The sequence below is a fragment of the Apodemus sylvaticus genome, chromosome 23, assembly GCF_947179515.1.
Source record: "Apodemus sylvaticus chromosome 23, mApoSyl1.1, whole genome shotgun sequence".
In the NCBI taxonomy this organism is placed as follows: Eukaryota; Metazoa; Chordata; class Mammalia; order Rodentia; family Muridae; genus Apodemus; species Apodemus sylvaticus.
Genome location: NC_067494.1, coordinates 55493278 through 55501643, shown reverse-complemented (window position 1 = coordinate 55501643; position 8366 = coordinate 55493278).

Sequence of the window (8366 nt, the reverse complement as noted above, 5' to 3'; positions counted from 1 at the left end):
ATGCCCCACAGCTGGATCTCATGCAGGCACTTCCCCAACTGAAGCTCCTTTCTCTGCGATAACTCCAACCTATGCCAAGTTGACACACAAAACAAGCCAGTACAAGTGACCCCTTGTCAACTTGACACACAAACACATCACTATTAAGCTTCAACCGTTACTTTCTTATTCATCCCCAAGATCTAAATTACTTTAAAAGTCCCACAGTCTTTACATATTAAAAGTTCATTCACCTAAAAATGTCCAATATCTTTAAAATTCAAAGTCTCTTAAAAACTCAAAGTCTTTTAACTGTGGGCTCCACTAAAATACTACTTCTTTTTTTTTAGTTATTGATACATTTATTTACATTTCAAATGATTTCCCCTTTTCTGGACCCCCACTCCCCGAAAGTCCCATCAGTCCCCTCCCCGTGTTTTCCCACCCAACGCTTCCCACTTCCCTGTTCTGATTTTGCTCTATGCTGCTTCACTGAGTCTTTCCAGAACAAGGGGCCAGAGAACCTAAGGCTCATGTGTTTAGCTAGACTGACTGGTCAGACAGGCTCAGAGATCCTATTCTATCTGCCTCTGTAACTATAGGTGGATGAAGCTTCAATTAAGATTTAAAGGTTTGGAGGTAAAAATCTCACCTAAATGAATTCTAGAGTAAACAATTTTACTACTTGAGACAACTGTCCTGACTGAAAATTGACACATATTATAACTAAAGACTTGTACATGTTGGACAATCAATTAATTCCTAATATCTCTCATTTTTCTGATCCTGAGTTTTCCACTCTTCTACTGTGGTTGTATAAATTAAACTTTCCCAAATTCTGCATTTAAGAATAAATGTCTAAGGTTAAAAACTCAGGAGACAGCAGGTGTTGGCGAGGATGTAGAGAAAGAGGAACAGTCTTCCACTGCCAGTTGGATTTCAAGATGGTACAAACACTTTGGAAATAAGTCTGGCGGCTCCTCAGAAATCTGGGCATGACACTTCTGGAGTACCCTGTTATATCACTCCTGGACATGTACCCAGAGGGTTTCCCGGCATGCAATAAGGACACTTGCTTCACTATGTTCATAGCATCCCTGTCTGTAATATCCAGAAGCTGGAAAGAACCCAGGTGTCCCTCAGCGGAGGAATGGATACAAAAAATGTGGTGTATTTACACAATGGAGTACTATTCAGCCATCAGAAAAAAATGAATTCATGAAATTCTTAGACAAATGGATAGAGCTGGAGAACATCATCCTAAGTGAGGCAACCCAGTCTCAAAAGATCAATCATGGTATGTACTCACTGATAAGTGGATATTAGCCTAGAAATGTGGAAATCCCAAACACAATCCACATATTAAATGATATCCAAGAGGAACGGAGGAGTGGCCCATGGTTCTGGAAATACTCAATGCAACAGTATAGGGGAATACCAGAACAAGGAACTGGGAAGGGGTGGATGGGGGAATAAGGGGAGGGAAGAGGCTTATGGTACTTTCAGGGAGTGGGGAGCCGAAATGGGGAAATCATTTGAAATGTAAATAAAAGATATATCGAATAAAAAGAATAAATGTCTCATTGCATCTTGTTCATCTTAATTCACACAGTGACTATCAGATACATCTGGGGTTTCTGCATATACCAGAACATTTATTCAAAGCTATATATAATATTAAATTACAAGTATGTGAAAGGTTACAAGTGTGCACTTTCTTAAAGCACTAAAGACTAAATGACTTGTCTCATTAAACTCTTGAAAATTGGTCTCTATCATAAGCCATTACAATGCCTTTCTTGAGAGGGAAAAAATGAGAAAGATTTGTTTTGTGTTTATCTCAGGCCTCTGACCAATAATGATTGGTCCATTGGAAGGAAATTCCAAGATTTCAAAAATTCCTTAGGATGAAGGAAGAGTTCTAAATATATTTTAATTGGATATTTGCTTTATTTACATTTCAAATGCTATTCCCTTTCCTCACTACCCATCCTAAAACCTCCTATCTCATTCCCCCTTCCCTGGCTAACATCCCTCCTCAATTTCCTGACATGGATTCACCTGTTCTCAGGAATCAAGCTTTCATATGACCAATGACCTCGTCACTCACTGATGTCAGAAATGGTCATCTTCTGCTGTACATGTAGCTCGAGCCATGGGTCCCTCCATGTGTACACGTTGGTTGGTGGTTTGATCCCTGAGAACTCCGGGGTTGCTGTTTGGACCATATTATTGTTCCTCCTGCAGGCTTCAAACATCTTCAGCTCCTTGGGTCCTTTCTCTAGCTGCTCCATTGGGGAGTGTATGCCCAGTCTTGCTTGGCTGTGAGCCATGGGCATATTGATCCACCTTCCAATAAGGATCAAAGTACCCACATTTTCGTCTTCCTTCTTTTTGAGCTTAATGTAGTCTAGAAGTTGCATCTTGTGTATTCTGAACTTTTGGGGCTAGTACACATTTATCATAGAATACATACCATGGGTGTTCTTTGGGATCAGGTTACCTCACCTGGGATGATACTTTCTAGCTCCATCCATTTACCTAAGAATTTCATAAATTCATTCTTTTTTAATAGCCGAATAGTACTCCATTGTGTAAATGCACCACATTTTCGGTATACATTCTTCTGTTGAGGGATATCTGTGTTTTTTCCAGTTTCTTGCTATTATAAATAAAGTTGCTATGAACTTAGTGTACCTTGTGTCCTTATTAAATGTTGTAATATTTTCTGGATATACACCCAAGAGAGGTATAACAGGCCTTCAGGTAGTAAAATGTTCAACTTTCTGAGGAACCACCTAACTGATTTCCAGAGTGGTTTTACCAGCTTGCAATCCAGGCAGAAATGGAAGAGTATTCCTTTCTCCACATCCTCTCCAACACTTGCTATCCCCTGAGTTTTTGATCTGGCCATTCTCTCTGGTGTGAGGTGGAATCTCAGGGTTCTTTGATTTGCATTGTTCTGCTAATTAAGGATGTCATTTCCTTGCAGATCAAAACAACCCTGAGATTTCACCTTACACCAGTCAGAATGGCTAAGGTCAAAAACTCAGGAGACAGCAGGTGTTGGCGAGGATGTGGAGAAAGAGGAACACTCCTCCACTGCTGCAAGATGGTACAACCACTTTGGAAATCAGTCTGGACGTTCCTCAGAAAACTGGACATGACACTTCCGGCGGACCCCACTCTACCTCTCCTGGGCCCAAAGGATTCCCCGGCATGCAATAAAGACACATGCTCCATTATGTTCATAGCAGCCTTATTTATAATAGCCAGAAGCAGGAAAGAACAGAGATGCCCCTCAAAGGAGGAATGGATACAGAAAATGTGGTATATTTACACAATGGAATACTACTCAGCAATTAGAAACAATGAATTCACAAAATTTTTAGGCAAATGGTTTGATCTGGAAAATATCATCCTAAGTGAGGTAACCCAATCACAAAAGAATACACATGGAATGCAATCTCTGATAATTGGATATTAATTAGCCCAGAAGCCCTGAATACCCAAGGCACAAATCGCATAACAAATGACTCCCATGAAGAAGTATGGAGAGGGTCCTGATCCTGGAAAGTATTGATCTAACATTGGAGGGGAATATAAGGACAGAGAAAAAGGAGGGAGATGATTGGAGAATGTATGGAGAGAAGAAGGTTTATGGGACATATGGGGAGGGGGGACCCGGGAAAGGGGAAATCATTTGGAATGTAAACAAAGAATATAGAAAATAAAAATATTTTTTTTAAAAAAAGGATGTCATTTATTTAGGTGTTTTTCAGACATTCAGTATTCCCCAGTTGAGAATTCCTTGTTTATGTGCGTACCCCATTTTTAATAGCGTTATTTAGTTCTTGGAGTCTAACTTCTTGAGTTCATTGCATATATTTTATATGTTGGTATATATTGGATATATCATCTATTGAATCTTCTGGCTTTCATTTTCTCTGGTGAGAAGTCTGGTGTAATTCTGCTAGGTCTGCCTTTATATGTTACTTGACCTTCTTACCTTACTGCTTTTGACATTCTTTCTTTCTTTCTTTGATGTTTTGATTATTATGTGACTGGAGGAATTTCTTTTCTGTTCCAATCTATCTGGAGTCCTATAGGATTCTTGTATGTTCACGGGCATCTCTTACTTTAGGTTAGGAAAGTTTTCTTCTATAACTTTGTTGAAGACACTTAGCAGCCAATCAATTTGGAAATCTTCAATCTCTCCTACAGCTATAATCCTTAGGTTTGGACTTCTCATTTTGTCCTAGATTTCTTGAATATTTTGGGTGAGGAGACTTTTGCATTTTGCATTTTCTTTGACGTGTCAATGTTTTCTATGGTATCTTCTCCCACTGAGATTCTCTCTTCTATCTCTTGTATTCTGTTGTTGATGCTAGCATCTATGACTTCTGACTTCTTTCCTAGGTTTTCTATGTCCAGAGTTATTTACCTTTGTGATTTCTTTATTGTTTTTACCTCCACTTTTAGATCCTGGATAGTTCTGTTCAATTCTTTAACCTGTTTGTTTGTGCTTTCCTGTAATTCTTTAAATTTCTCTTTGGCAAAATGGGTCTGGTAAGGCAGGATGTAAACATTGCCCTGAAAACTGCATGCATTATCATCATCATCATCATCATCATCATCATCATCATCATCATCGTCATCATTGTTATTATTGTATTATTATTATTATAATTTATTATTATTATTATTATTATTACTTAGAATTTAGCTTTTTTGTGTTTTGGAATTCCAGCACTCAACTTCCAATCTCCTCAAAGTGCTTTCTCTTCCTTATGAGTTCCTCTCAAAATTATATCCCAGTGGTGTAGACATAAAGCTTCCATCTGTGATTTTTTTGATACAACCTCATAATAAATGTTACAACGTACAAAGCAATCAAAATCTCAATCAATGTGGCTACTGCAAATTCACTCTAAGTATGGGATTAATGATTGTTGGGAATGAACAATAACCTGAAGCATGCACATTATGACTTCATCCACCCTCAGCCCCATCTTTTTATTCTTTCTTTACATCTTCCAGAAGACAGAGGTAAATCTTTATTCTAGAATTTCAAACACAAGATGAAAGTGAACCACAGTTCAGCCAGATCTGTCTGCCTACATCCAGGTTTAGTTCATGAAGAAGAAATGAATGTTCCACAAAACTGATTACCAAACTCAATGGACAACCTTATTTGTGGTCAATACAGAGATAATTTATAAAACAACATTTTTGCTATGAGAAATAACAGTGAATAATTTCAATTAGGTTGTATTTGACCAAAAATGAGGAAAATGTAGATTAATTGTGATGATTAACATATATCCTCTAACATCAACTTAATTCCAAATTTTGTCGCCTTTCTTCAAAAATGCATCTAAAGTTCCAAACATGCATCTGCCTTTACTTTTTACCTCATATTGAACTTCCAAAATCCCTTCTACAAAATTCAGAAATAATATTACATCATCCACACACAATTTGGTAAACTATATGAATGCCCTTACTCTTTATTAACTTTGAAATAAAGTTAGTAAAATACAAAGTACCTAAATGATCCCTAAGGTCTATTCCTCAAAGCCCTTCTCTTTCTGTTGAACTGTGCACACCATTGTGCCAATTCCAAAAGACCACTGTACTGCATGAAACCAAATACCCAACATTAATGCTTAAGTCGTTTCAATTTCACCATCAAAACACCAAATTATAACACACAACAAATTAAGAAAAAACCCTGTCAAATAAACTCCAGTTTGTTTTTCTATTTTCTTTTAAGATGATTTTCAAAGGGTTTCTTTCTCATCTTAGACTTATCTTATACTTTTCTCTGTACTTTATTTTACAAATGCTTTGATAGTAGTAGATTTCATTTTGAAATTTAGAAAGTGCCATCTCCCTCCCTCTTTTTTTCTTTTAATGAAGAGGATCTATCCTCATCTAATATATCCTGATTTATTTTTACCTCCATATAATCATCCCAGTATTTTCTGTCTCAGTATTGACTTGAAATTAGACTAGTGTGCAGCTATTTATTGGTCATGGGTGTTTGTTGGTACTGGTATTATTTTTGCTAACTTAACACAAGCTGAAATCATCATGAAAGAGAAAATAAGATAGGATGAGCCCAGTACCAGGAGCAAGCCAGTATAAATTGTTCTGTTATAATCTCTGCTTCAAATCCTGCCTCTAGGTTCCTAGGCAAGTTTTCTTTAAAGACAGACTGTGTAAGATGCAAGGTGATAGAAAATCTTTCCTCTTAAGGTTGATTTTGGTGATGGTGCATGTTACAGAAACAGAAAATAAGGTTAGACAAACAGTTTTCATTAGACAGTTCAATGTCTGAGACAAAGATTTCTGAGACATGCACACATGTCCAGAAAAATCAAATGAAATCATAACTGCTATATCTTCAATAATATTTGGTGATATTTTAGCTTAGAGATTGTTAAGGGCTAGTCGTGACATAAGTAAATGCCTTTCAAACATTTAACCTGAAACAACTTTAGATTTTAGATCAAACACAGAGGTTACTGGTAATAGAAATTAAGGAGACTAAAGATACCTTGTGAAAAATATTGCTTTTGATCTCCATCAAGTCAATGACCCATAAGCATGGAATCCTAATCAGTCCATCAATGTTTTCATTCTTCAAAACATATATGATTGGTTGCACAGAAATCCATTTTACAATAGTAAAGGCCTGGTTAGCACTTGTACAAACATTTTGGCTCCCGATGTCAATTGCTCCATCAAAACAGATAAAGAATATTAGTCTTCCTGAAGATAACTTCCCTTGAGTTTCCAATAATGTCTTGCTAGTATTCTTTGTCCTGGAGGGCCACTATCCCAGAGAAATTCAGACACACAATAGATAATTTGCAATTATCTGAAGCCTGAAACTGCTCTTTCAGGTTTTTAATATTTTCCATCTTACAAAAGAAGTACAAGTCAGATCTTGATCTCTTTACTGGGATGAGTAAGATGTCGCTACAAGATATGTTATGTGTACAAATGGGTGCCTCCATGGGAGTTCTCTTTTCAGCATATTCCTATATAAACCATACATATTTGATTATGAAACTATTATGGATCCTACTGTCTTATCAGACTGAATATGCTGAAATATGCTAAATGTGTTTGTGTGTATTCAATGTTCCAGGTTTATTTGATATCTTTGAGTCACAGAAGGAATGACAATTAACACTAGACAGCAGATTAGTAATTAGATTTCAAGGGGTTTCAATTACCCTGAAACACTCGAAAATTTTCTGGTTCATAATTCCATCATTTGCCACAAGGTGGCTATTACAGGTTGTTTCTGGAATCTCCACTGTGCTCATTTGTGGTTGCAGAGCTGGTTCTTAAAAGTTATCTTCCTTCTAGTGCATACCGCACATGCAATATCAGATCTGCATCCCTATCCCCAGCCCAGGGTTGTGCCTTCCTACCAGAAGACCTGCTCCCAAGCAGGACATATGGATGAGACATCCTTGCCATGATTTCCTGCCTCTTGGGACTACAACAAACCCAGGAACTCTGAAGTCTCCCAGGTTCTTTTGGAGCTCCATCCTCTTCCAATCCACACCTCTACCTGCAATCTCAGATCAGCATCCCGTGCCCAAGCCCACAGTTCTGTCCATTTATTGGGAAGCCTACTGCCACCTGAAACAACCAATCTCAGAGGCCTGTTATTAACAGGGGCTGGCAGGCCAACCAACCAAAAAAATTCCAAAAGGATAAATAGAACTGGAAAACCACAATCTAGTGTAATATGACACCCTCATAACATAGCTCTTCCACTACAGCAAGCCTGGCATATGTTATCACACTTGAAGAGCTAGCAGAAGTTTTTTTTTCTTTCTTTTTTTTTTTTTAATAAGCGTTAGGAATTCTCTGGTACAAATTTGAAGGACACTTATGTGTAATATTATATCATCCCCAAATAGTGATTATTTAACTTCTTTTCAAATTGTATCCACTTGATCTTTTTTGCCTTACTTCTCTAGCTGTAATTTCAAATACTGTTTTAGGATTAGTTTTTTAAAGCCAATTTTAATAAGGGTTATAAAATGCTTTAAGACCCCCTTCAATCCCACTGTCCAAAGGTAGGAGGACAAGATGGTAAGTGGCACAGGTGGATGTGGACATGTTTAGAGGTAGTTCAGTGGAGTCAGTCCAGTTCAGTAGTGTCAGAATACCAAACACAAATCAACACCAGTGGTGCAATCTTCTGACCCTGCCCCCACCCCACAGCTTGTACTGGACAAGCAGACCTTGAATGTTTCCCAGACAGACTGAGCAGATATTGGATAAACAGGCTTTGAATAATTGCCACTATAGGCAGTATATACAGATCTTGAACAATAAGCCCCTATTAGCCTGAAAAG